Genomic DNA, 27933 nt, shown 5'->3' on the forward strand with positions numbered 1-27933 from the left:
AAGAATAAGCTCTCTTTTGGAGCTGAGGCAGTAAATCCTAACACTTCAGGAACAGGCCCAGTGCTCTTGCACTTGAGAGGAAAATGCATCAGCTGCCTTCTGGCAGACCCCTCCTGCATCCTGCAGGTTTTAGGCACTTACAGCACAGATCACATGTCTGGGCTGGCTTTCACTACAAGATCTAAATGGCTTCTCCTTTCCTTGCTTTGTTTTGTTTCTAGGACTTTTGGGAAGGTTTGTAGGGCCATCGACAAGGCCAGAGGAAGAGAGGTAAATGTCAACAGCCCCTACAGACTCTGCAGCTCTTGAGGGCTTTCCCCTCTGGTGTGAGCTGTGCCTGGAGTGTTGGGTAGAGCTGTGCAGTAAAGGCACAAGAGGCACAGACTGGTGCCAGCCTGCAAATTGCATTTGGGACAGGCTTTGTCCTTCTCAGCTGCCAGAAGGAAGGCCAGGAGGGCAGCGGTTCCTTTAAGAGCTCACTCACTCTCAATTGCTAAAACAAAGGTGGTGCCTTGGAGCATCTCACTGCTCTTTGGGGCTACAGCTTCAGAGCTGTATTCTCATTTGTGGCTGCCAGCAAATACATCTGAATGTTACTGGTACTTCATTAGCCCCCTGCAGTGCTGCACTTGGGAGCTGCACATAGGGAGAGATCTGTAAGATGTCCCTAGAAGTCCTGAGCCCTCCTTATAGCCCAGGATGTATCCACAGAGTACCAAGACACGGATTACTTCTTTTGAATCCCAGACAGGGCAGCAGGGAGTGTGGTCAGAGCTTTGTGGGTGATAGTTAAGACATCTTTGTTACCAAGTGAACAAGTGAAAACATCAGTGGCCACGTATCCTGTAACTGGCCTCCAAAGGAGCAATGAGCTTTTGGAATGTCAGTTCCTAATTTCTCTGATGTCTAATCCTAAGGCACTTTGGCTCAGTTTGCTGTGTCATTGCAAAATCACTCACTCCATGTGTGCTGTGGTCTCCTGTCTCCAACTTGTCAAGTTACTGATTTTCAATGTCATTTTAGGTGGCCATAAAGAAAATAAATCTCCATGGACTGAGGGAGAAAGAACTAAAAGTCAATGAACTCATGGTCATGAGGAAATATAGCAATCCCAACTTGGTCAGCTATTTAGACTGGTGAGTTGTGTTCTTGTCCTGTGACTGTTTGTTTACATACTGCAAAAATGCAAGGTAAAAACCCACTTTGGTCCCTGGCAGAAAATAGAGCTGTTAATTATTAGCAAATTAATAATTTTCAGTAAAGTATTATTGTTCTGCTCATGTCCAATGCACAGAAAGCATGTGCGTCTTGTCTGCATGAATTTTCCCTGGCACATGTAGTTTGAAAACCTGTATCAACCGTATCTTACTAAATCAATAGCTTGTAAATTCACTGCCACCCCATTATTTTGGGGCTCGATTTTTTTCAAGTGTCTTCTTACATGCAGGTAAACTCGCAAGGATTTCCCTTGGATTTTGTTCCCTCTTTTCCATTGCAGGGCATGTCAGGGACACTAGGTACTTTTATTTTCCAGAAACACACTGTGTGACATGTTTTTTCCCTGTTGCTAAACTGCATTTTTCATTGCTGGCCATCTAATACATATCTCTTTCACACCTGTACCTTTGTCCTTGACACAGCACAGACTGCAGACACTGCACAGCCTAGAGGGAATGTGTATTCCTTTTATTCTGTCCTTGTCACAAAGGGACCCGAAAGCAAGAATCAACCCTTGTCTTTTCCAAACAGCAGTGTAGCCATGCACATTCATATCCACGCCCTTGTTTCCTTGTTTCAGCTACCTTGTGGGTAAGCAATTCTGGCTGGTGATGGAGTACATGGACGGAGGCACTCTGAGCGATGTCATCAGCAAGACGTACCTGTCTGAAGATGAGATGGCAGCTGTCAGTCGGGAGGTCAGGGATCCCACCTGTGCTTCCGAGGGTTTGGGCAGGATTGTCTGGGAAACTGGGGCTCAGAATTGGATTGATTTCATGTTCCAAGCTTTGTTTCTGTGTTACTGGTATGCTATGGGAAAGTAAAAGCATCTCAAGTGAACTGTCAGCCAGTGCCCCAGAACTCACTGTACTCTATTCCTGTACTCTGATCTCTTGCTGTTGTATTCTCACTCTGTCTCTGGTATTTTTATTTGCTGTTCTCCATCCTGCATCTTGAAATGTTTATCTTGAGCCTGTCTGCACTGCATCCCTTGCCTGTAAAAGCAAAGGTGCTTGTGGCAAGATTTGAAATGAATAGCAAAGAAGAAAGAGAGACTCATTTCCCACAAGTCCCAAAAAGAATAGTAGTGCACCCAAAATGATGTTTGCTTCTGAAAGGTGACTGATGTGATTCTTCTAAGTCTGTGCTGAGGCCAGCAATAAAACCTTTGTCATGCAGCCACCCTAAAGTAATCCACAGCAAAGGGAGGAATGTTTTCTTTCTTGGCAAACCCTTGTATGTCCTCTGCATGGAGAGCACATCCACTGCAGCAGCAGTCATTCTGTCTGGTTTGCAGGGGACAGTCTACAATAGCAGTTGTTGTTGGTCTTTCCAAAGCTGACATGCATTTGCTTAGAACATTCCTGCTCTCCTAAGTGAAGAGCAGCAAGCTCTTCCTCTCAGTGGGACTGTGTTCTGCCATTATTCCTCATTCCTCTGGAAAGGGAATCATTTAGAGCTGTTCCCATTCTTCTGTGATGAACTCACTAATTTTTGCCCTCCTGTTTCTGTTTTCCTTCCCAGTGCCTACAAGGACTGGATTTTCTTCACCTCAACCGTGTGATCCACCAAAATGTGAAGAGCCCCAACATCCTTCTCAGAACCGATGGCGCTGTCAAGCTGGGTCAGTAAATCCTTGGTCAGGGACAGTGTTCCAAGGATGTGGGGTGTGGGGCTGCTTTGAGTGAGTGCCAGATCCCCAGAAATGGTGCTGGTGGGAGTGCAGGGCCCCTGCTTTGAGCTGAAGGCTCAGTTGCAACGTGCACAGAGGTTTGATAAGGAACCAGGAGCAGTCAAGAGTTGGTCTGTGTGTCCCTTCCAGAGGGAGGGAGATACAATCTGAACCTTCAGGGGAATAAAGGTCAGTGCTGTGAGCAGTGTTTAAAAACCTGGGTTTTTTGGAAGTGGCCAATTCCCTACTTCCTTAACTGAGCATGGACAGTTCTCCAAGAGATTCATCAACAGTACATTCTTTGAGTGAGAGTGGGGAAATCTTTTGCTTGCTTTCCTAATTTGAATTCCATGAGCTGGCTTTCACGGTGTGTTGTTTTCTCCACAGCTGATTTTGTCCTCTTTGCTCAGCTCACCCCTGAGCAGAGTAGACGGAGCTCAGTGGCCAGCACTTCTGAGTGGATGGCACCTGAAGTCAGGGCAGGGCAACCATATGGCCCCAAAGTGGACATATGGTCTTTTGGAATCATGGGCATCGAAATGGTGGAACGAGAAGTTCCTTGCCAGAGCCACACACCTGTCTGGGTAAGGAGCAAATACTTACTCATCCCATTGTCTTTCTCACCTGTCCCATGTTCTGTGTGCCACTAGAGAAAATCTCAGTGCCATCTGCTGGCACCATTTCCACCAAGGTCCCTTCCTAAAAATGTCCCTGCATTTCAGCACATCAGCATCTGCTGTAATTTTGGTTGCATCAGAAGGGAAGTGGCAGGTAACCAGTTCAGCAACCTGCCATGTTTGCCTGCAGCCATGCCTGACATTTTTCATTTGCTTTTTGAACACTGTTGGAGATCTGTTTGTGAAGGAAAGGTATTCTTTAGTGAAATGGTTAGATATGTGATAAATATCCTCCAAAATGGAGGTTGAATCCTCCTAGTTTCAATTTTATAGAAAAAGTAAGAAAAAAGAAAGAAGAAAAAGAAAAATAGATAAAAACAACCACCAAAGCAGTGCCCAAGCAGTTCTGCTTGCTTTTTTCCTGTTCTAACCATAGCACATCAATTTTCCTTCATACTGTAGCATGTTTTCCAAATCCTGTCTGTCTCTGAAACCTTCAGACTTTCTGATAATCTCTGCATTGTTCTGTCATGTGTCTGAGTGGCCTGGACAAGTTTAGGACGTGGTTTTCTCCGACAGCAGTTTGAATTGCACACCCAACCCTTGGCTATTTCTTGGTACTTTATCACGTTGATGAGCTGCAGTCAGGTGCTTGTGGCTCGGATCCAGCTGAGCCATCCTTGGCTTGCCCAGTTCTAATGACAGTGGGGACATCAACTCCCCACCATATCCAGTGGCTGAGCTCAGCTGCAGAGAGACAGGATCGAATCCTTTTTGTGACCTCTGATGGTGTGGGAAAAGGAAAGAAAGCTGCCATAATTATTTTTACTCAAGGGAAGTGTGTTTGCTGTTTTAGGCTTGGAAATTTTCCTCTGGGTTGAAGCAGATAATAGCAAAGTCTCTTTGGTCACCACCTATTTCAGTATCACCAGCACTGAGCTGTTAGTATTGTGATGGACACTTTCATGGAGACCAGGCCGGAGTCTGGTGTCATGGAGAGCCTTCCAAAACCTCCCATTTCTTGCCGGGCGCTTTCTGCGATGGCACACCATTATTGCATTGACTAGAGTATCCAAATGAACGGGGGTTACCACAGGGATAGCACCTCTCCTTCTTCCAATTTGCCCATGAAAAGTTTGCCTTTTGCCTCATAAAGAAGCTGAAACTTGCAGACTGCTGAGAAACAGAGCTGCAGGTGTTTCCTGTTTGTGTGCCCAAACAGGCATTTTCATCCCAATACATTTGTGCATGCATCTTAATGTGTCTGTGTTGAATATGAGATTCCAAATGTTTGTTTCCTTAACCTGAGGAATACCTGGCGGATTTCCTTTTTTTTTCTTCAAATTACCATTGATTTCTAGAACAGGACAAAAAGCTTGATGCGGTTTGGTTTATGGCAGCTGTGCTTCCGGGACCAACAACCACTGCAGAGATGCCTTTCGTATAACAATGCTTGGAAATAGAGTTAGTTAATGTAGCAAAGTCCCTCTTCCAAATAGCTTGTCAAGCTGGTGTGACTCGTCAAAGAAGGAAACATGTTTTTGGTGATGTAGTTCCCACTAACTAGGTCAGTCCATGAAATCAGCTGCCAAGGTGGGATCCCCTGGATGTTGGAAGAGCTGTGGTTGCTTTGGGGTTTGGGTGTTTTGTTGGTATAGGAAAGTCATCTCTGCCTCTCTGCCAGGGCAGAATGGAGGTTAAACAATGGGATCTGGGAGAGCAGTTACAGATGTGAAAGAAGCGGGCCAAGCCTCATGCTTCTTTTTTCTCCAGGCTCAACACCTGACAGCCAAAGGACAGACCCCACAGTTGCAGCAGCCCAAGCTCTACTCACCTTTGCTGCGGGAGTTCCTGAGCTGCTGCCTGCAGACAGACGAGGCGCAGCGCTGGTCTGCCAAGCAGCTCTTGCAGGTAAAATGCAAAGGGGCTGCAGGTGAAACAGTGTCTTATGGATGGGCTCCTCCTGCACTGAAGTCCAAGGCATCAGATGAGCCCCCCTTCTCCTCACCCCCAATCTTGGTGCTGTTCAAATGAAAAGTGAGGAATCTTAGACTGGGCTGAGCTGGCAGGGAGCTGTAAGGGTCATCTGGTCCAAATAGCCTGCGATGAACAGGGACATCTTTAAGGAGATGAGGTTGCTGAGAGCCTGGTCCCACTTGATCTTGGATTGTTCCAGGGATGGGGCACCGTACCAGCTCCTGGGGCAACTTGTGCCAATGTTGCACAATGCTCCCAGTAAACAAATTCTTCCTTAGACCTAATCTGACTCAATCCCCTTTTTGTTTAAAAATGTTAGCCCACATCCTATTGTAACTGGACAAATTGTCCCACACTCCCTTAGAGACCACATTGAAGTTGTGGAATGTGTCAGTAAAGTAACCTAGGGCCTATTCTTCTCTAGGCTGAATAACTCCAGGCCTCTCAGTCTGTCTTCAGAGGAGAGACACTCTGTCCTCTGACTATTTCTGTTTTGTAATTTGGTGGTGTGTTTCAGTTTTACCTAATGGCAAAAGAATTGAAGTAGAGCAATGCAGGGTCCAGAGATGTGAAATGGTGGTGGAAGAACCCAAGGAAGCCAGTCTCTGCTGAGCAGTCAGCGATTTGGCTGTGGGAAGGAGGGGCTGTGGCGGGATCACTGTGAGCCTCTGAGGGGCCCTGGTTTGTGCCCCTCACCCCACTCTTAGAGGTTTCTGCCATGCAAACAGGGACAGCTGAGAGGGACTTGTCCCAGCCCCCTCTGCTGCCTGGCACAGTCAAGCAGACAGGAACTGCCTCAGGGTTACTGCCAGGTTGTTTGGCAGAGAGGGAACTGCAGGACCCAGAGGCGCTGGGCTGTCCCTGCTGGGAAGGAAGGAAGGAAGGAAGGAAGGAAGGAAGGAAGGAAAGAAGGAAGGAAGGAAGGAAGGAAGGAAGGAAGGAAGGAAGGAAGGAAGGAAGGAAGGAAGGAAGGAAGGAAGGAAGGAAGGAAGGAAGGAAGGAAGGAAGGAAGGAAGGAAGGAAGGAAGGAAGGAAGGAAGGAAGGAAGGAAGGAAGGAAGGAAGGAAGGAAGGAAGGAAGGAAGGAAGGAAGGAAGGAAGGAAGGAAGGAAGGAAGGAAGGAAGGAAGGAAGGAAGGAAGGAAGGAAGGAAGGAAGGAAGGAAGGAAGGAAGGAAGGAAGGAAGGAAGGAAGGAAGGAAGGAAGGAAGGAAGGAAGGAAGGAAGGAAGGAAGGAAGGAAGGAAGGAAGGAAGGAAGGAAGGAAGGAAGGAAGGAAGGAAGGAAGGAAGGAAGGAAGGAAGGAAGGAAGGAAGGAAGGAAGGAAGGAAGGAAGGAAGGAAGGAAGGAAGGAAGGAAGGAAGGAAGGAAGGAAGGAAGGAAGGAAGGAAGGAAGGAAGGAAGGAAGGAAGGAAGGAAGGAAGGAAGGAAGGAAGGAAGGAAGGAAGGAAGGAAGGAAGGAAGGAAGGAAGGAAGGAAGGAAGGAAGGAAGGAAGGAAGGAAGGAAGGAAGGAAGGAAGGAAGGAAGGAAGGAAGGAAGGAAGGAAGGAAGGAAGGAAGGAAGGGGCCATCCAGCCCAGGAGGGGCAGGGCATGCAAAGGTAGACACTGCTCTGCCTCCCTGTGGAAATTAGCCTAGTGCCTGTCTTTCAAATAGAGGAACCTATATGAGTCTTTGGAGTTTCCTGAAAGGAAGAAACCCCAGGCACCATTTCCAAAGCCCTGGCAGGGCAAAAGTCCCAACAAGATGAAAATACCAGAACAAACAGATGAGTGGGACTCTGGACCAGGTTTGCCTGTAATGGCAAGGTCCTGCACATGGAGGTTGAGGTGCAGATGGTTCCGTTGGTCCTCTTTCTGCATCTTTCTAGGGGCCAGAGGAATCCTGATTGAGCCTGTGAAGCTCTGAGCTTGGAAAGTTATGATTCATTGTTTGTTTGTTTTTTCCCCTGTGGACAGCATCCGTTTGTAAAATCATGCAAGCCAGCGTCAACCCTGGCACCACTCATCATTTCAATGAAGAAGAAGAGGAAGGAGATAAGAATGCAACAATCATTTCAAGACATTATCCCCACAGCCAGCACAGAAAATTATTCTAGAATAGGATTTTAAATAAATAAAGTTTTGCAAACCTCAAATCATTTAAAGATTCCCCTCCTTCTGACTCTTCCAGAAATTGCAACATTTCCTTCTGGATTTCCACTTGTTTTTTAATGGTGCTAAGTCATACTTATGGCTTCTCTGGTATGGTTTCTAAGTGGGGAAGGCTCTTCTTCATTTCTCCTCTCCAGACCACCCTGCCTTTGGAACATGGCCCACTGGCCTGTTTTTGCCCAGCCATGGTGCTTCTATTTGAGGCAGAAAGGGCACTGGCATTTGCAGGCAAAACCACAGGAGGAGGGCGCAGCCAAGCCATCCTATGTGAGTGCAGACCCTCTATGATGGCTAACAGCTGACCTGGCCTGGAGGCTTCACAGTCATAGATACCCTAATTTTCATTCCACCAGTCTATGGCATTAGGAAAAGAGGTAAACATCCCCAGGAGGAAGGCATTTGAAAGCTGGGACATTTAAATGCAAACAACAGCAGCCAGTCCCTGGCAAGCATAGACAGAAGCTGCTACTGGCCACTGAGCTGGGTGGTAACCAAATTCAGCCTATTAGGAGACCAACCACACAGGGTTTTTAAAACCATATGAAAAGGATCTGCACTCAGTGAAATTGGCTCTTGCTGTGTGAACTACAGTGTCATGTCGTGTCTTGTACATCTCATCTGTGACAACCTTCAGTCGTGACTCAAGAACGTTTGGGTTCCTGTGACTTGGATTTGTATCCCTAAGTGCAATGTCTGGCTGGAGGAGAGTTTGGCTCAACTGACAAAGCAGAAAGATCAGTGAGGCTGCTCTGAAAGGTCTCCAGGATGTGGTGCAGAGCTGTCAGCAACTGTGAGGTGAGAGTGAGCCCTGCCCTGCCCAGAGTGCAGCCCCAGCAGAGCCCTGGCAGAGCCGGGAGCAGCCTGAGCCTGGGCAGAGGCCGGCTGGAAGGAGCCCTTGGAGATGCAAGAGGCAGCAGCCCGGCCCTGGGTGCCTCCTCCTGGCCCCGGGCGAATCCTGTGCTCTCCGAGCCAAGCTGGCAGCTGGCTGGTCCCGAGGGGAAGCGCAGCCGTGCTGGGCACGGCACACACTGCTGGCATTGGCCCTCTGCAGTGTGCCCAGCAGGAGAGAAAGGCAAAGAGCAGCCCAGGGCTGGTGGCCTGGCTGAGGATTGCTGCTCTTGTGCCGGCTGCCCTGGAAGTCCTGGGAAAGGGCAGCAGTGTGTGCAGCACTCTGGGCACAGGGGCAGGGAGCCGCGCTGCTCCACAGACTCCAGCCCAGGGCAGCGTCCTTCAGGCACGGCAGCTCTGCCGGGGAACCGAGGCCAGCGGGAGGCACTGACAGCTTGTCAGGGCACATCTGCAGGGACAGTGCCTCCCACAGCTCTGGCAGGAGGCGCCTGCAATGCTGCAGCTCTGCACTGAGCCAGAGCAAAGGTGGGAAATGCAGAGTGCTTTGCAGAAATAGTCAGGGGCACCAGGCCAGGCTGCTTTGTGCTCTCTGGAGCGCAGCAAGCACTGTGCAATGAGCTCTGAGCTGATGGGAGAGAGATGTTAGAAATGAACCACCTCTTGGATACAATTACATGGCGAGACACTCATCAGAACAAAAGAGAACTGTTTCTTAGTACAGATTCAGCAGAGCCCGGGGGGTGTGTCCCTCCCACGAAAGCAGAACACACACACACATCCACCCCAACAAAATGCTTCTTTTTATTGCCCGTCCCGGCTGGGGGTGATCCCTGTCCCCTTTCCCATTGGCTGCATACTGGGGAACTTGCATTCTCTCCTGACCTCCTACTTGTCTGTCTGTCCTCTCCCCTCTTATCCCACTTTCTTTTTGGTCTGGTGTTCAACCCTGCCCCACTCTCAGCTCACAGTAACACCCAACAAATTAACTAGAACAAATCCAAACCACAAATAACAACACCTACAGCCAACAACCTTAATTCTTTTTTCTAATTACCTTCAGCTGCAGCAAAATATTACCTCAGATCTCAAAGAGGGAATCAGGGACGAGCCTGAGGCTTGTGCTTGACTAGTGTACTGATTTGGAAGGAAGTAGAAGGGTTTCAGTAGGCAATTTGTGTTTTCATTAATAATTAGTGAAGGAAAGAAGCAAATTTGTTTTAGTCGGCAAAAGCATTTTCAAGGTGCATTACCAAAATGCAAGTGTGCAATTTCCAAGGAAGGAAGGTGTTGAGAAAATATTTAACTGTTACAGACCATTAATTCCTTTAGCTTTAACAAACGGTGTTGAGCCCTGTATTCCTTCAGTGCAGTCAGGAATGTGTGCAGGTGTTCTTAGCCTTGAGAATAAAGAGCATGGTCCTCCTAAGAAAGTAGCTGGAATGCATTCAAGAGCAAGAAAGTGCTTTGAGGAGGCTCTTGACAATCAGAGGAGTATTTGAGGGATGGGATGTTCCCCAAATGACCACGAGACACCCTCAGGAGACCCCTACTCTCTGGTCAATAACTTCTGAGAAGTGATTGAAATATGTCAGATAATTTGGGGGATGTTGAGCCTGTGAGTTTCAACGAAGTAATGTGTGTCTTTGTTCCATGGTTACAAAGTACTAGGTGAGATTTCTGGGTGTTAGAAAAGTGATTCCCGATGCACCCAGGGCAGAAATACAGTAATGCTTCCTTTCTCTCCTGAGCTGGCAGTGTGGATCAGGCTCTGCTGGGTAATTTTTCTGTGTACTCATGTCTATTGAAAGGTGAAAATTAAATCTTTTCCAGCCATTCCCCTCTGGTTTCCCTTTTTTTAGGGGCCAAAGCTCTGTACCCCAGATGTCTGTTCATGTTCATTTAAACAGAGGCTGAAAAGGGGATGGGGGGGGGGGGGGGGGGGCGGATGGGGGCTCTGCCAGCCCCGCGCTGCTCCGCGGCAGGGCCAGCAGAGGCTGCAGAGCCACTGGGAGGGACAACCTCAGCCCCGGCCGCCATCTTGTGTGTGGCTGCCTCAGCCCCGGCCGCCATCTTGTGTGTGGCTGCCTCAGCCCTGGCCGCCATCTTCTGCCTCCACCCAGTCCAGTTCTGAAGGGAATGGGTTGCTGTTTTGCTGGCGGGCAGGGTGGGCACCAAGACACCAACACCAGCTTATGGAGTAAGTGTCACTTACTGAAGTTCAAAGCAGCAAAGAAATACAAAGAAATACAAAAGGATAAGGTAAGCGATGCACTGGATTATTACTGCAAAAGATTGCCTGTAGGGATTAAGAAAAATATATCACCAGTTACCCTAATACTTGACCATCATCCTGACTCGCACATCACCTGGGCAGCCCCTGTCACAGCAAAGGATTGGAGAAGAACTTCCAGTAACTGGGAATTCCTATGCAGTTTGCCAAGCCACAGGCAAGGCTGCCAACTTTGCTGTGAGAGGGCCCATATTTTATACTGTTGAATAAAGAAGTCACCCTAACTTCTAGTGTGGGAACATCTGGTTTCATCCTTCTCTTGGGCAAGGCTCAGGGAGGAACCAAGGGAGTTTATTTGACCATCTAACTTCCAACCCAGCCAGGTGGGGATACCTGATATTGTTGCCTTGTCTGGCTTCTGAGTGTGAAAAGGTAAATACTTGTTTCACTAACAAGATGAATCATATTTTGTAACGAGTGAACATAAATACAATGTTTGGTTGGAAGGTTCATCTGGAGTTCAGCTTTGGCTTAGGGCTTCTTGTTTAGGTCTCAGTACTTCACTGCAATTGTCCTTTCACAGGCAGTGATCCTGTCCCCTCAGCTGCAATGGAATCCTCAGCTGGTCCCACAGGCATTGCTCAAGCTCTGGTTGTGCTGAGCTCCTTGTGAGTGGAGTCATCAGTCTCCCGGACAAGCAGATTCTCTGTCAGAGTGTCCAGAACTTTTCCATGGGATCCACCAAGGTAAGAGGAAAGGTCTGCAGCAGTGCAACAATGATTGAGCAAATTGCTGGTGCAATTTGTAGGGTTTATGGCATTGTTTATTCCAGGTATTACCTGACTAACCTGGCATGTAAGTTGAGATTTTCCTTGGATGTAACCTAACCAGGCTTTTGTATGTGTTCCTGCTCACTCTTAGTGACTGGGTTCATTGTGAAACACAAAGAGCATTAGTATGCCACCGGTTTGGTAAAGCTCCTGTCAACACATTCTGCTAAAAACGAGGTGTCTGTAGCCAGGGGGCTGTGGGCAGCATTTGCAAGGGAACCCGCAGGGATTGCGTTCCCTCCACAGGAGAATCTGTGGTAACATAGTCTGACATTTCCTCAGTCTGCTGGGTCAGGCAGGACAACTTTGAAAATGCAAACTGGGAGATCTTCTCAGAAGGCCTTCTAAAATTTCTGCAGTTCTTCCAAGAATACAGAGGACGCTTCTGTTTTCCTAAACTTAGTCATGAAAAGATTTGAGTGTCTAACTTGACCCTTTACTAAATGCACACATATTGATTCTCTTGACAACAAAGTGCAAACATCAAGGCCGTGAGTGTCTGCTCCTGAACCCCGGAGCTGCTGCTGTGCTGTTTCACTGCCAATAGAACTTCCACAGCTCAGAGGGATTTTTGGGAAGCACTCTGGGCAACTCTTTGAAGCAGGTTAATAAAAATTAGTGCATGGAACTAATTAAAAATAATTGTACCTGAAGGAGAGGAGAAAAAAAGCTGCTTTATGTGTAGGGCAGAAAAGAAGCATTGAGTGTTAAAGAACTATTTGCATTATATTGATGAAATGTGTATTAATTTGCTGGCAAAAGAGACCAAAGCATAGTAACAGCCAAGAATGTCGTCCTGTTCACTTGCTGGCAGTGTGAAAGAGCTGTGTCTCCTGGATGCCTGTTGTGAAACAGAAAATGCTCTCTGTTTGGGTTGATTTGTTCTGTGGGATTCATCAGCTCAGACAGTTGTCTCAAAGAATCTCCTTCATTTTCTTTGCCCACTACAGGTCACCTGAGACATGTATTCGGAACTGCCAGATCAGAGGTGAGTGAGAAAGGAACATTTGAGGTTCCTGATGTTTAAGAAATGAGGAGAAAGCAGTGAGCCTTTCCTGTGGCAGTAGAGTGTGGAGGGTCAGGTGGGTGGGCTGAAAGAAAATCCATTTCCATGACTGAACCAACAATAGTGAGGGCATCACTGGCAATTTCCTAATTTTCCATTTCAGACCTTTAAAGAATTCAAGGGTCAGTTTTCAGGGAGAACACTACAACCTGATGAAGGACAGGGTGGAGTAGAAAATACAAAGCAATATGCAGTTCTGTTGAATCAGGCCATTTTAGTTGAGGCGCAGTGCCTTAGAATCCCCTTGCTATGACAGTTGATAATTCTGCCTTCGTAGAGAAGGTTGTAGAACTGGATAGTAATAGGATTAGAAATGAAAGGTAATGGCCTCTCCCTCATGCTCCTCTCTGTCCACAGAGACCTGAACCAACAGCAGACAGTGCACAGACTCCCTCAGCTCCTGGAGTCGGGACCAGTGAGGAGCAAAATGCCCGTAACCATCGAGCGATGGTCAGAGCATGGACTCAGTACCGTGCACAATCAATGACGCTGGTAAGTGCCAGTTGTGGCTGGTGGTGTCTTTCCTGCAGGACAGAGCTGCAAGTTTCTGAGTAGGCAGCACTTGCTGTTGGTGGCTGAGAATGGTGAGTACTGGAGTGTGGCAGGAGCTAGCAATTGCCCTCAGCCAGGAAGAGGTGAAGAATGGGCTGTGATCTGACATGTTTGGGCCCCATCTTTTGGGATTGTGAAAGGGGCCAGCCTGGAGCATGAAGGCTGCCCAGCCCCAGAGCAGGGAGCATGTCAAAGGCACTGAGCTCAGCCGTGTTGGATACGTAAGGGCCACAGTGGTGTGGAGAGAGCTGTCGCACTGCAGAGACTGGCTGAGGAGCTAGAGGCACAACAAAAGTGGATCTGACATGTGGATCTGCGTCATGTTCACCTGTTCTTGACCGGCATGCCCGGCTCTTTTAATCCCTGGCATCAGCCCAGACTCAAAATTGCACATTTGACTTAAGATGCAGCATGTGGAATTTCAAGATGTCTTTCCTGTTCTTAAGGAAGAAACATCAAGAAAGCTGTCCAAGTCTTTCAGCTTTTCCCCTTCTGGAAGCCCCATTGGCATTCTCAAACAGAGTTAGCAAGGCACACCACTCAATACAACACACAAGTTAGCAGGGCACACCACACAAGTATCAACATACACACATGGAGCTTCTCTGTGTTGCCTCAGAAACCGGTCCAGAACTATGCAGTTTTTGTCTTTTGCCACATGGCACGTCAGTAGGCCCATAAGGATTCCTGGACAACACAATAATCTCTTTGAAGCTTATCAAAACCGGCGGACTCAGACTGCACTCTGCTACTGACTGCTCTGCCTGAAGACACGAAAGAGTGAGCTGGCAATAAAGGCACCAAATCGCTCACTTCAACCTACAACTCAAAATGTGTCCCTGAAATACTCCCATGTAAACAGGCACACCCAACAAGCGGAGGGCAACAAAGCACCCCAAAGAGCCTGTGTGCTCAAATAAACCTTTCTTGTGCCTCTTGCTCCTCAGTCAGTCTGTGCAGTGCCACTGTGTCCCCTATGTATCCAACAGGACTGATCTCAGTGCCTTTGACATGCTCTCTCCTCTGGACCTGGCAGCCTTCATGCTCCAGGCTGGCCCCTCACACAGTCCCAGCAAGACGGGGCCCAAACATGTCAGATCAAAGCCTATTTTCCACCTCTCTCTTGTGAGGAGAATTGTTAGCTCCTGCCAGGACTCCGGCACTCAGCATTGTCAGCCACCAACAGCAAGTGCTGCCTGCTCAGGAAGTTGCACTTCTGTCCTGCAGGAAAGACAGCACCAGCCACAACTGGCACTTACCTGCTCAGGATATTGAGTTCCTATTGTGATCATCGCAGGACGCTTGCGGATATTTTCCTGTTCTTTGTGCGCGTCTCCAGGTGCTGGGAGAATCACTGCAGAGTCTGCTGTTGGTTCAGGTCTCTGTGGACAGAGAGGAGCATGAGGGACTCCCCATTACCTGTCATTTACAGCCCTATTTCTATCCAGCTCTACAAGCTGCTCTACAAAGGCGGAATCATCAACTGCCATAGTGTTATAAGTAACATTTAGTTACTGTATGTTGTGGGTTAAAGTCTGTCAATTTTCTAAGTTGACAGTTACAATGTTGTTGTTCTGGGTAGAATGTTTGTTCTTTTTGAGGGGAAGTGATTGAATTATAATGAAATTATTAATGTTTGTTAAAGTTTAAATGGGCCCAGGATGTGGTGTGGATTTCAGAGGGGAGTGGTGATGCCTTGAGGGTAAAGTCAGCACAGTGACATCAGCGCGGTGAGCTGTGATTAGTGGGGGGAGTTGTCCAATCATTTGATGCCCTGAGAGAATGCTTGGACAGGAGTGAACCCCACTAAGAGCCAATGAAAGCCCCATGGATGGACCAATCACCACAAGGATCCAAATCCCACCAATCCTGGACCAGGGCCAGGTTATAAAAGGGAATGTGGGGCGGTTGCCAGTGTCCTGCTTGGGAACTTGTTTCCTCGGAGCACCCAGTGTGTCAGGGGTTCGACACATTGTAATTTTTTCTGGCTTGCTGTGAGGGGACTCGGATCCCTGGTCCTCAGTCCTCCATTGCTACTTTCAATAAACAAGTACTGGTTTTTGTGAGAGAGTCTGTGCTCCGTTTTTAACAACTGGCTGGCTCTCGGATAAAGACTTTGGCCTCATCCATAACATCTTTTGGGATGCTCATGTCTGGATAGCAATGCCCAGAGGTGGTCCCGAGGTGGGGCAGGACTTGGAAGACACGTCCGGCCTACTCTTTTGGCTGCTGAGGACTGGACTACATTGGGATCGAAGAAGGTTTGCTGGCTACTCCTGAGGCTAAAGAGGACACTGCAACCTGGAAGCTGTAAGGCCCTCCGAGAGGGAATGGGGCTCACATTGCAAGGTGAGTGGTGGGAGTGGGGTTTAAGATGCAAGGGGGTGTGAAGTGAAAGTGTGTGAGACGGGAGCTGTTAACGCAGACTCCCGGAGTGAGTGAGGGCCTCCCACTACTGCGGTTCCAGATCCCGGTGAGGGGGCCAGCCAGGAACGGAGGGAAACAATTGGTTCTTGTTTGTGTGTACCCTTAGGGGCCCCCTGGGACAGGGAGACAGGGAGTACCCACCTTCCACCGCCCTTACCTGCTTAGGCTCCCGTTCCTCTGGGGTTTGGAGGCTCCTAGGGGTGGGTTAAGCCATCGGCCCCTGAGTGAGAGGGGCTAGTGGGTCTGCCAGACTTTAGTAAAGGGTCGCCCAGGGAGGTATTCTGGCTGAAGAGACACGGCTGTTTCCTGCTAGTTATACACCACCTGGAGGGTGGTTCCTCGGGGTGGGCAGAGGGGCTGCTTATTTCCCGGGGAACTAGGACCCTTGGGTTGGGAAAATACACCTACCCGGAGACCACTGCGTAAGGTGGCCACCCGTGAAGTGAGTGCCTCCTTTCTTAGACAGGGAAGGAGGAGAGAGCCCGCCCTGGGGGAATTTAGGTCCTCTGAGCTTGAAATCCTGTGGTTTGGGATTAGTCCTGGGTCTTGTCTGGTCCAGGGGCTAGTGACGCCAGTGCTTCACAGTGCGGTGATGTTGTGGGAGGAGCGCCACCGGCTGTGGAAGGACTCTCTCAGTTTATAGAACTGGGAGAGATGGTTTTAGAACCTGTCTTTTTAGGAAATTTGTCTGGTTGGCAGTCGGGGGCACTGAGCAGCGAGGTGCTGAGGTGAGGGCTAACCAAAAGTCCTCAGACTGCTACTCAGCAGTGAATTTTGTGTGGTGACAGCCTTGCACATTGGTGCCAACACCATCTTGTGACATACTTAAAATTTCACGGCACAGTGGCCATTGTTTTACCGCTGTTGTGATTTGTTTTATTTCTTGGAATTGTTATCTTTATTTAGTTTTGTCTTGCTCTAGTTATATACATATTTCTATTTTGTTAAATTGCTATTTTTATTATTATTTCAGTTTCCACGGTGATCATTGTTTTATATATATATACAGTAATTTCACGAATACAAGCCGCAGCAATTTGACAAAAATTTTGGTGGAAACCCGGAAGTGCGGCTAATAGTCGGGTGCGGCTAATATATTAATAATTTTCTGACATTTACAACCCCTGACGTGCCAGCCAGAGTGCCGAGCCAAGCACCGGCCAGTAAAAGCCGGCATTTTGCAATTGTTACAGTGTTACCGTGTTGCCCTGGCTCCCTGCAGGCAGCACGGGGGGCAGGGAGAGAGGCGGGAGAGCTCTCTTTCCTCCTCTGCCGCAGCCCAGGGGAGGAGGGGGGGGGGGGCGCCGCCATTGCCACGGCCCCGGGAGCCGACGGGGGGGGGGGGCGCCGCCATTGCCGCGGCCCGGGGAGGACGCGGGGGGGCCGCGCCGCCATTGCCGCGGCTCGGGGAGGATGCGGGGGGGCCGCGCCGCCATTGCCGCGGCCCGGGGAGCCGACGGGGGGGAAGCGCCGCCATTGCCGCGGCCCGGGGAGGACGCGGGGGGGCCGCGCTGCCATTGCCGCGGCCCGGGGAGCCGACGGGGGGGAAGCGCCGCCATTGCCGCGGCCCGGGGAGGACGCGGGGGGGCCGCGCTGCCATTGCCGCGGCCCGGGGAGCCGACGGGGGGGGGGGCGCCGCCATTGCCGCGGCTCCGGGAGCCGACGGGAGCCGTGCGCAGCCATTGCCGCGGCCTGGGGGGGGGCGGGAAGTGCGCGCCGCCATTGCCGCGGCTCGGGGAGGAGGCGGGGTGCTTTGTCCGCGCCCGCCGCCGGCGCCACGGGCGCGGGAAAGCTCCGTCCCTGCCCGCCGCCGCTGCCGTAGGAGCGGGGGAAGCTCCGTCCCTTCCTGCCACCGCGGGGCAGCGCCGACCCGGGGTGACCGAGCCCAGGGGCAGCGGCGGCCAGCCCCGAGCGGCAGCACCGGGCTGGGCCACCTGGCCCCGTCAGCGGCCCCTAGCGGGCCGAGCCTGCACAGCCTTAGCTCAGCCAGTAAACCCCGCCCTCCTGCGGTTCTGTTACTAATTGCACGCGGGTCCTCGCTGCGAACGACAGAGCGGCTTATATTCGTGTGCGGCTTATCTATGGACAAAAACCAAAATGTTTGCCAACACCCAGTGATGCGGCTTATACTCAGTGCGGCTTGTATTCGTGAATTTACTGTATATTGTTTTTTTATTTCTTTGAGTCACCATTTCTAGTTTGATTTCCCACACTAATTATTTTATATATAGATAGATATTTATTTCTATTTCTTTAAATAGCCATCTTTATTTTGATTTCCCACACTCATTATTTTATATTGCATTAATTTCTATCTAAAAGATGGGGCAGTGTGCAGGGAAGAGTGTCTGCCAGGGAAAGAAAGAGAAAGATGTTTTTAAAATTATTCCTCCTAATAGCCCTTTGGGGGAAATGCTAGACAGTTGGAATAGTGATGATATTGTGAAAGATTTGGATAAAATAAGAATGATTAAGTGTTGTATAGAAGTTTGGGCTAGAGAAAGCATTTCTAAGGGACCTGTCTATTGGCCTTGGTATGGTACTAAAGGACGATGGTTATGTGTAGCATTGAATAGACATGTTAACAGTAGGAAGATACAAAATGATGAAGAAATTAGATATGCTAAGTGCTGGTTGGATAAAGTGAAGCGAGATGAGGAAGTGAGGGTTTATAAAGTATCCAAGGAAAGAGATAAGGAAGAAGTTGTGGCATCAGAAAGGAGGTGGGATCCTTTAGACCATCTTCCACCACCCTCTCCCTTGACTCACCCTTAGACCATCTTCCTCCTTCTCCTCCTCCAGCCCTGTCTTCCCCAGTTCAACCTCCTGAAGTTGCTACAGACCAAGTTACAATATCCACTCCTTCAGCAACTTTAGTGTCACTGCAACCTTCCCCTCTAAGTCATCCCACTCCTACAACGTATCCTCCCTTACCATCCTCTATCCCAAATACATTAGATCCCTCTCTCTCAAGTGCTCCTTCGGCTCCACAGGCTTCTTTAGGTGTCCCCATACCCTCTCCTCTTGCTCCTGTAATCCAATCCTGCTCTGCAGACTTAAATTCGACAAACCAAAGTATCCTTTCCCCAATTCTTGCCCCTAACACATTCCAAAATGCTTCTTTTTATTTTTCCCCTATACCTCAACCTGCTGGAGAACAAATAGGAGAAAGGGACCAAAAACCGAAGGAAGCATATTTAATGGAAGATAAGAAAATAGAAAAGACTTGTCATTGTAGGAATGTAGAAGAAAATAAATCTATGAAATCAAATGAATGCTTGGAAGATCATCAATAGGTTCCAAGCAAAGAAAATTCAGAATGATAGAGAGAAGACCAAAAGATTGTTACCCGTAAGAGAGGTACCTATGGGGGGAGCTAGGGGAGGTATAGGTTTTGTAAATGTTCCCTTGACTGCTTCTGAGATTAGGAATTTTAAGAAAGAAATTAAGAATCTATTGGAGGATCCCATAGGTATTTCCCAACAATTTGATCAATTCCTAGGCCCCAATATCTACACCTGGGAAGAATTAAATTCCATCCTAGGAATACATTTCTCCCCTGAGGAAATACATAATAATTCGAACAGCAGGTATGTGAATCTGGGAAAGGGAAACCCGAGGTTGTCCTAGGGGTGATGAAAAGATGCCTAATAATCCTCCAGACTGGGACCCAAATGAAGAAGGGAGAAGGAGTATGAGACTATACAGGACACTGATCATAAGAGTGAGGCAGTCCCCAGGCAAGTAATGCGAAACTGACTTTTGATAGCCAACAGGAGAAGGATGAATCGCCCAATGCCTGGCTAGACAGGTATTCCAGCTCTATTCCAGTGTTGATCCTGAGAGTCTGGAGGGAAAAGTCTTAGTAAAAATTCAGTTTGTAACAAAGGCCTGGGTTGATATCAGGAGAAAATTAGAGAAATTGGATGGTTGGCAGGACAAGGAATTAAATGAGCTGTGAAGGGAAGCACAGAAAGTATATTTAAGATGGGAGCAGGAGAAGACCAAGATGAAAGCAAAAATCATGGTAGCTGTAGCCAGGGAAAGTGCAAGGTTTCGAAATGGTGAGTTTACAGGAGGTGGGAAAAGTGAGTATGTAGGGACAGGAAAACCTGGATTAAAAGGACAAGCAGGTCAAAGGAGGGAGATGGACAGAAAAAGGAGAGCACCTTGGGTGGAAGGTGGAATGCCTTGGATGGACATAACCTGTTATTACTGTAACAAAAGAGGACATACTCAAAAGTATTGTAAGAAAAGAGAAATGGATGAAGTTAGAGCAAAAGAACAGGACACTCTAGAGAAAATTTTAAAAGGAGAGGACTAGGGATGTCAGGGGCTCGATTCTCTGAGGGATAATATAGAACATCAAGAAGAGCCCCTGGTAAATTTGGAAATAGGCCCTCAGAGTTGGGAGACCGAATTTCTGGTGGATACTGGAGCAGACCGTTCAAGTGTGGTAGAAATTCCAAAAGGGTGCAAATTGGGTAATCGAACATGCAAAGCTAAAGGTGCTGAAAAGAACCCCTTTGAAGTTCCTATTATTGACAAAGTGACTGTAAGAGGAAGTTTCAGGGAAGGCTGTGCTGATCTACCCTACATGTGCCAGGATTGGAGTCCAATCTTCTAGGCCAGGATTTGCAGGTGCAATTGACAATAGGTGTGGTACCTGAAGGAAAACGGATGGTAGTACAAATGACGGTCCTTAAAGAAGAAGTTGAGAAAGGAATAAATCCCAAAGTGTGGGCAGAAGGAGGGGATTATGGACTGCTAGACATTCCCCCTATAGAGATTAAAATGAAGCCTAACCTCCCTCCAATAAGAGTTAAACAATATCCCATTTCAGCTGAAGGGAAAAAAGGACTAACCCCTGTGATTAAAGGATTGATCAAGGAAGGGATTCTGGAGCTGTGCATGTCCCCACATAATACCCCAGTTTTACCTGTAAAGAAACCAGATGGTACTTACCCATTAGTGCAAGATCTACGAGCGGTTGACAAACAGACTATTACTTGGTATCCAGTAGTGACCAATCCATGCAACCTACTGAGTAAAGTACCCTCAGTAGGAGGGACATGCATGGTTGAGTGTTATTGACTTAAAAGATGCTTTCTGGTCATGCCCACTTGAAAAAGAAAGCTGGAAATGGTTTGCTTTTGAATGGGAGGATGAAGAGACAGGGAGAAAACAACAACTTCAGTGGACCAGGCTACCACAGGGATTCACGGAGTCACCGAATTTATTTGGTCAAGCTTTAGAGGAAATAATGAAACAATTTGCACCTGAAGGGAATTCTCAAGTCCTACAATATGTTGGTGATTTAGTAATTTCAGGAGAATAAAAGGAGGAGATACAAGCAACAACAGTTAACTTACTGAACTTCCTGGGAGAAAAAGGATTAAAGGCATCCAAAAAGAAGCTATGATTTGTGGAATCTGAAGTGAAATATCTCGGTCACATAATTGGAGAAGGGTACAAGAAATTGGATACAGATTGAATTTGGGGGATACTGTCATTACCAGCACCTAAAACCAAAACAGATGTAAGAAAACTTCTAGGATTAATTGGATATTGCAAGCTATGAATAGATGGACATACAGAAGTGGTTACATTTCTATATGATAAATTGGTTGGAAACGAACCCATAAATTGGAATGAGAATGATGAGAAAAACTGAATGAGTTAAAAGAAAAATTGGCAACTGCTCCAGTATTAAGTTTACCAGACTTAAATAGACTGAACTATTTGTGAATGTGGAAGATGGAATAGCTTATGGTGGTGTTGTTCAGGACTGGTGTGGAGTGCGAAAACCCACAGCCTATATTTCAAAGTTAATGGATCCAGTTGTCAGAGGCTGGCCAACTTGTCTCCAGGCAGTAGCTGCAGCTGTGGTTCCTTGTTGAGGAGGGTTGTAAATTAACATTAGGAAATAAGATTAAGGTGTACACTCCCCACAATTTAAAAAGCATATTAAGTAAGAGAGCCTGCCAATGGGTTTCAGACAGCAGACTTTTAAAATATGAGCTAATTTTAAACAACAGTGAAAACACAGAACTGGCCACAATGAGAACCCAGAACCCGGCACAATTTTCATATGGAGAGACAAAAGAAGAATTAGAACATCAGTGTATTGAAACTATAGACCTACAAACGAAAGTCAGAGAGGATTAATTAGAACATCCACTAACAGAAGGGGAACTACTTTTTATCGATGGCTCATCACGAGTAATTAATGGGAAACAAGCATCGAGGTATGCCATTGTTGATGGACATACAATGGCTGTAACTGAAAAAGGGAAGCTCCCCACCAATTGGTCTGCTCAGTGCTGTGAGATCTATGCACTGTTTCAAGGACTGAAATGGCTTGAACAGAAAAGTGGCACAATATACAAGGATTCCAAATATGCTTATGGGGTAGTACACACCTTCAGAAAAATCTAGGCTGAAAGGCGGTTTGTGAACTCAAAGGGAAAAACATTAATTCATGAAGGCCTCATAAGGGCTGTATTGGAAGCCTTAAAAGGACCTAAGGAAATTGCAGTAGTACATATAAAGGGACATCAAAGACGAGACACAATGGAAATAAAAGGAAACAGCTTAGCAGATCAAACTGCGAGGAAGTCTACCTTGGAAGATTCGGAAAAGATCTTGTGGCTGAATGAAATATGAGAGGGAAGCGAAGGGGATAAAAGAAACAAAGAGATTCCTATATTTAATGAAAAAGAACAAGAGGAATTGCAAAAGCAAGGTGCCACCCAAAATGATAAAGGGGAATGGAGAATGCCTGATGGAAGGCAAGTGTTAAATAAAGCATTAACCCGGAAGGTATTAGAGGCCTACATGCCTCAACCCATTGGGGTACCCAAGCTTTGTATGACCACTTTACAAGAACATATGTATGTACTGGAATATGGGAAACTGCAACGCTAATAACTAGAGACTGCACGATATGTCAAAAGATAAGTAAGAACAAAATGAGAAAATTACCCCAGGGAGGGAGAGAATTAGCCAGAAGACTATTTCAAAATATACAAGTGGATTTTACAGAGTTACCACAAGTGCAGAGACATAAGTATTTATTGGTAATAGTAGACCATTTAACCCACTGGGTGGAGGCATATCCAACAACTAAAGCAACTGCAGAGACAGTTAGTAAAATCTTGCTAGAACATATTATATCAAGATATGGAATAATAAACACCACCGATTCAGATAGGGGTCCTCATTTGACAGCAAGAATACTAGAACAGTTAACAGATGCTTTAAACATCATGTGGAAATTCCATACCCCTTCAAGACCTCAAAGTTCTGGGAGAGTGGAGAGAATGAATCAAACTCTAAAAACAGCCCTTACAAAGTTAACAGAAGAAACTAAAATGAATTGGCTAAAATGCCTTCCCTTAGCCCTACTGAGAATAAGAACGAAAACAAGAGCAGACATTGGAACCTCTCCCTACAAAATGATGTTTGTTTGCCATTTTTAACAACTTTAGGAAACGCCGGAACATATGAGGAAGGAGAATTAGGCGTAAAAAGATATATACAGACCATAGCCAGCACTTTAGAAGATCTGCAAGAGAAAGGATATCTTCCCCAAACTACTCCCATTGATTTTAAAATTCACAAGTTTCAACCTGGAGATTGGGTATTAATTAGATCTTGGAGAGACCAACCACTGACCCCCAAATGGGAAGGCCCATTCCAAGTCCTATTAACAACAGAGACAGCCATTAGGACTCAAGAACAAGGATGGACGCATGCATCCAGAGTAAAGGGTCCAGTTCTTCCACCTAAAGAATCATCTTCTCCCCCAGTTGAATGGATGATCACCCAAGTTACGGACACTAAGCTAGTACTAAAGAGAAAACCAGCAGAGACACCCTCAGATGCCACATAAGCTATATTTTAACTCATGGAATTTTATTATATTCCATTTATTAAAGGGTTTCATAATGTTAAGGAAGACTTTTAACTTTAAAGGGTTTTTATGAAAGGTCTTAACTTATGAATAAGAATAGTATTTATTTATCTGCTAAATCTCTGGTATTTCTTATTACAGGCCTTGAAAACGAGAAAGGTAGAGCATTCCCCCACACCCGTAGTAATTCGACCCCAAAAGAAAAGAAAGAACAAGTTAATACAAAAGGGGAAAGTGGATTCCTGCAACTGGATAATAGTTGGTAGGACCATCAAAAAAAAAAGTGGGTGGCAAGACTGGACCGGAACACATCCTTGTTAACAAGTTGCTGATCCTCTATAGAGTTATAGAGGGGAGACATGATCAGGAGAGTGGCCGGTACCGGACCCCCACTTGAGTTAATCCTCCAGCTCATAAACACCAGTGAAGGAGGAACATGTGATAAAAGCTATAATCCCTTGTACGCAGGAGAACACTCGGATCGCCGGCCTAAAAATCAGTACAAATCTGAACCCTACTTGTATCAGCTTTTTATTATTAGCAACTTGCATTGAGGATGGCAAAACATATTGGCTGTCAGAAAATACAGGAAAAGTTAAAGAGAAGTTGCTGGGGGAAGGCCCTGTGAATGAAAAATGGATTTGCACAGAAAATAAGTAATGAAGTTAACATATCTAATTGCTAATTATTATTATTATTATTACTATTATTATTATTATTATTATTATTATTATTATTATTATTATTATTATTATTATTATTATTATTATTATTATTATTATTATTATTATTATTATTTCCTGTATGCTTCCATGCCTCATCTGAGTTATCATGAGAGCAGTGCTGAGCTCCCTGGAACTAAACCTAAAAGCTGGACTAAATAATGGAAAGATTGAGAACATTTTCCCAATACAAGGAAAAAAGCAAGAGAAAACTCAAAACACTGAGACCGCAGCTGAAACGTACCAGAAATACCAGAGACTAAGAAAGATGGACCAAATTAAAGAAGACACTGTTTAAGGACTGACTAAGTTGATGCAGGCTTAAGCCTGATCAGAGATTTAGAGGTGGCAAATTGTTGTAAGTAACATTAAGTTACTGTATGTTGTGGGTTAAAGTTTGTCAATTTTCTAAATTAACTGTTAACAATTTGTGATTCGGGGAAGAAAGTATGTTCTTTTTGAGGGGAGTTGATTGAATTATAACGAAATTATTAATGTTTGTTAGAAGTTTAAATGGGCCCAGGATGTGGTGTGGATTTCAGAGGGGAGTGGTGACACCTTGAGGGTGAAGTCAGCACAGTGACATCAGCACAATGAGCTATGATTGGTTGGGGGAGTTGTCCAATCATTTGATGCCCTGAGAGAATGCTTGGACAGGAGTGAACCCCACTAAGAGCCAATGAAAGCCCCACGGACAGACCAATCAGGCTAAACCTCCCTCAGCACCCCCTCATTCAGCTTGTGCTTCCACCCCTCCCCAACTCCCTTGCCCTTCTCCGCACATGCTGCAGCCCCTCAATGCCTTTCTGCTTCACAGGGGCCCTCAACTGCACACAGCACTCCAGCTGCGGCCGCAGCGCTGCCCAGCACAGGCCACAGGGCACTGCCCTGCTCCTGCTGCCTCTCCCACTCTTGCTGAAACAGGCCAGCATGCCCTCGGCCTTCTTGTCCACCTGGCCACACGCTGCCTCATGTTCACCTGCTCTGGACCTCCACCCATGATTCTGTTTGTCCCTGGCAGCTCCCCAGATGCAAAGTCACGTGTTTGACTTAAGATGCAGCATGTGGAATTTCAAGATGTATTCCTGTGCTTAGCAGGAAACAAGAGAGCAGCCCAAGTCATTCAGCTTTCCCCCCGCTGCAGGCTCCAATGACATTTTCAAACAGAGTTATCAAGGCAGACCACACAATACAAAGTATCAACAGACATATGAAGCCTCTGTGTTTTGCCTCAGAAATTGGTCCAGAACTATGCAGTTTCTGTCTTTCGCCACACGGTCCATCAGTAGTCTGATAAGGATTCCTGGACAACACAGTCATGTCCTTAAAGCTTATCAAAAACATGCAGACTCCAAATGCACTCTGCTAATGACCGCTCTGCCTGAAGAGGCAGAAAAAATCCTGGCAAGAAATGCAAAAAATCTCTCACTTCAACCTGCAACTCAAAATGTGTCTCTGAAACAGTCCCAGGTAAGCAAGCATGCCCAACAAGCTTGTGGTGACAAAGCACCCCAAAGAGCCTGTGTCTTCACATCAACCGTTCTTGTGCCTCTAGTTCCTTGGCCAGTCTGTGCACTGCGACAGGTCTCTCCAGAGCACTGTGGCCCCTATAGATCCAACACAGCTGAGCTCAGTGCCTTTGACATGCTCCCTCCTCTGGGCCAGGCAGCCTTCAGGCTCCAGGCTGCCCCTTATTACAATCCCAGCCAGAAGGGGCCCAAACATGAAAGATCAAAGCCCATTTTCCACCTCTTCCTGGCTGAAGGCAATTGCTAGCTCCTGCCAGCACTCAGCATCCTCAGCCACCAACAGCAAGTGCTACCTGCTCAAAAACTTGTAGCTGTGTCCTGCAGGAAAGACAGCACCAGCCACAACTGGCACTTACCAGTGTCCTCGATTGTGCACGGTACTGGATCCATACTCTGACCATCACTGGATAGTTATGGGCATTTTGCTCCTCATTGGCCTCCTCTCCAGGGAATCTGTGCATTGTCTGCTGTTGGTTCAGGTCTCTGTGGACAGAGAGAATCATGAGGGACTCGTCATTACCTATCATTTACTGCCCTATTGCTATCCAACTCTACAAGATGCTCTACTAAAGCAGAATCATCAACTGTCATAGCAATGGGATTCTAAGGCACTGCGCCTCAACTAAAATGGCCTGATTAAACGGAACCTCATAGGCCTCGGAATTCATTATTCCACAATTGCTACTACGAGCAAGACCACACAATACAAAGTATCAACAGACATGGAAACTCTGTGTATTGCCTCAGAAGTTGGTCTAGAACTAGGCAGTTTGCTTCCTTTGCCACACAGGATATCAAGAGGCCCACAGGGTTTCCCGGACAACACAATCAGTTCTTTGCAGCTTACCAAAGACAGGCTGACTCACACTGCACTCTGCTACTTGACCCCTCTGCCTGAAGAGGCAAAAGAACCATCTGGCAATAAAAGCACCACATCTCTCATTTCAAGCTGAAACTCCACAATGTGTCTCTGAAATAGTCCCAGGTAAAAACACTCAAGAAGCTCATGGGGACAAGCACCCCAAAGAATCTCTGTGCTCAGATCAACCACTTTTGTGCCTCTAGCAACTTGGTCAGTCTGTGCACTGCGACAGGTCTCGCCAGAGCACAGAGACCCCTACGCATCCAACAAGGATGAGCTCAGTGTCCTTCAAATGCTCCCTCTCCTGGGCCAGGCAGCCTTCATGCTCCAGCCTGGCCCCTCTCACAATCCCAGCAACATGGGGCCCAAACACAACAGATCATAGCCCATTTTCCAGCTCTCACTGCCTTGGGTCAATTGCTTGCACCTGATAGGACTCCAGCACTCAGCATCCACTGACAGCAACAGCAATTCTGCCTGCTCAGAAGCTTGTAGCTCTGTCCTGCAGGAATGACAGCAATGGCAAGATCTGGCACTTAAGGGCGCGGGATAGTCACATTGTGGTGTGACAACTTCTGAAGACTTGAGGTCAGTTGCCTCATCTTCACCCTGTTCTCCAGGAGCTGAGAGATTCAGCATATAGTCTACTTTGCGTTCAGGCCTCTCTGGACAGAGAGAAGCAGGAGGGACCACGTCGTTACCTATCATTCATAACCTGATTTCTCTTCAGTTCTACATCTGCTTTACAAAGGCAAAATAATGAACAGTCATAGTAATGGGATTCTAAGGCATTCTGGCTAAATGAAAAGGGGCTGTGCTGGAGCCTGCGGAGCAGCGTGGCTCCCTGTCCCTGTGCCCAGAGTGCTACACACACTGCTGCCCTTTCCCAGGACTTCCAGGGCAGCTGGCACAAGAGCAGCAATCCTCAGCCAGGCCACCAGCCCTGGGCTGCTCTTTGCCTTTCTCTTCTGCTGGGCACACTGCAGAGGGCCAACGCCAGCAGTGTGTGCCGTGCCCAGCACGGCTGCGCTTCCCCTCGGGACCAGCCAGCTGCCAGCTTGGCTCTGGGAGCAGAGGATTCGCCCAGGGCCAGGAGGAGGCACCCAGGGCCGGGCTGCTGCCTCTTGCATCTCCAAGGGCTCCTTCCAGCCGGCCTCTGCCCAGGCTCAGGCTGCTCCCGGCTCTGCCAGGGCTCTGCTGGGGCTGCACCCTGGGCAGGGCAGGGCTCACTCTCACCTCACAGTTGCTGACAGCTCTGCACCACATCCTGGAGACCTTTCAGAGCAGCCTCACTGATCTTTCTGCTTTCTCAGTTGAG

The sequence above is a fragment of the Catharus ustulatus genome (assembly GCF_009819885.2).
Source record: "Catharus ustulatus isolate bCatUst1 chromosome Z unlocalized genomic scaffold, bCatUst1.pri.v2 scaffold_29_arrow_ctg1, whole genome shotgun sequence".
Taxonomy (NCBI): domain Eukaryota; kingdom Metazoa; phylum Chordata; class Aves; order Passeriformes; family Turdidae; genus Catharus; species Catharus ustulatus.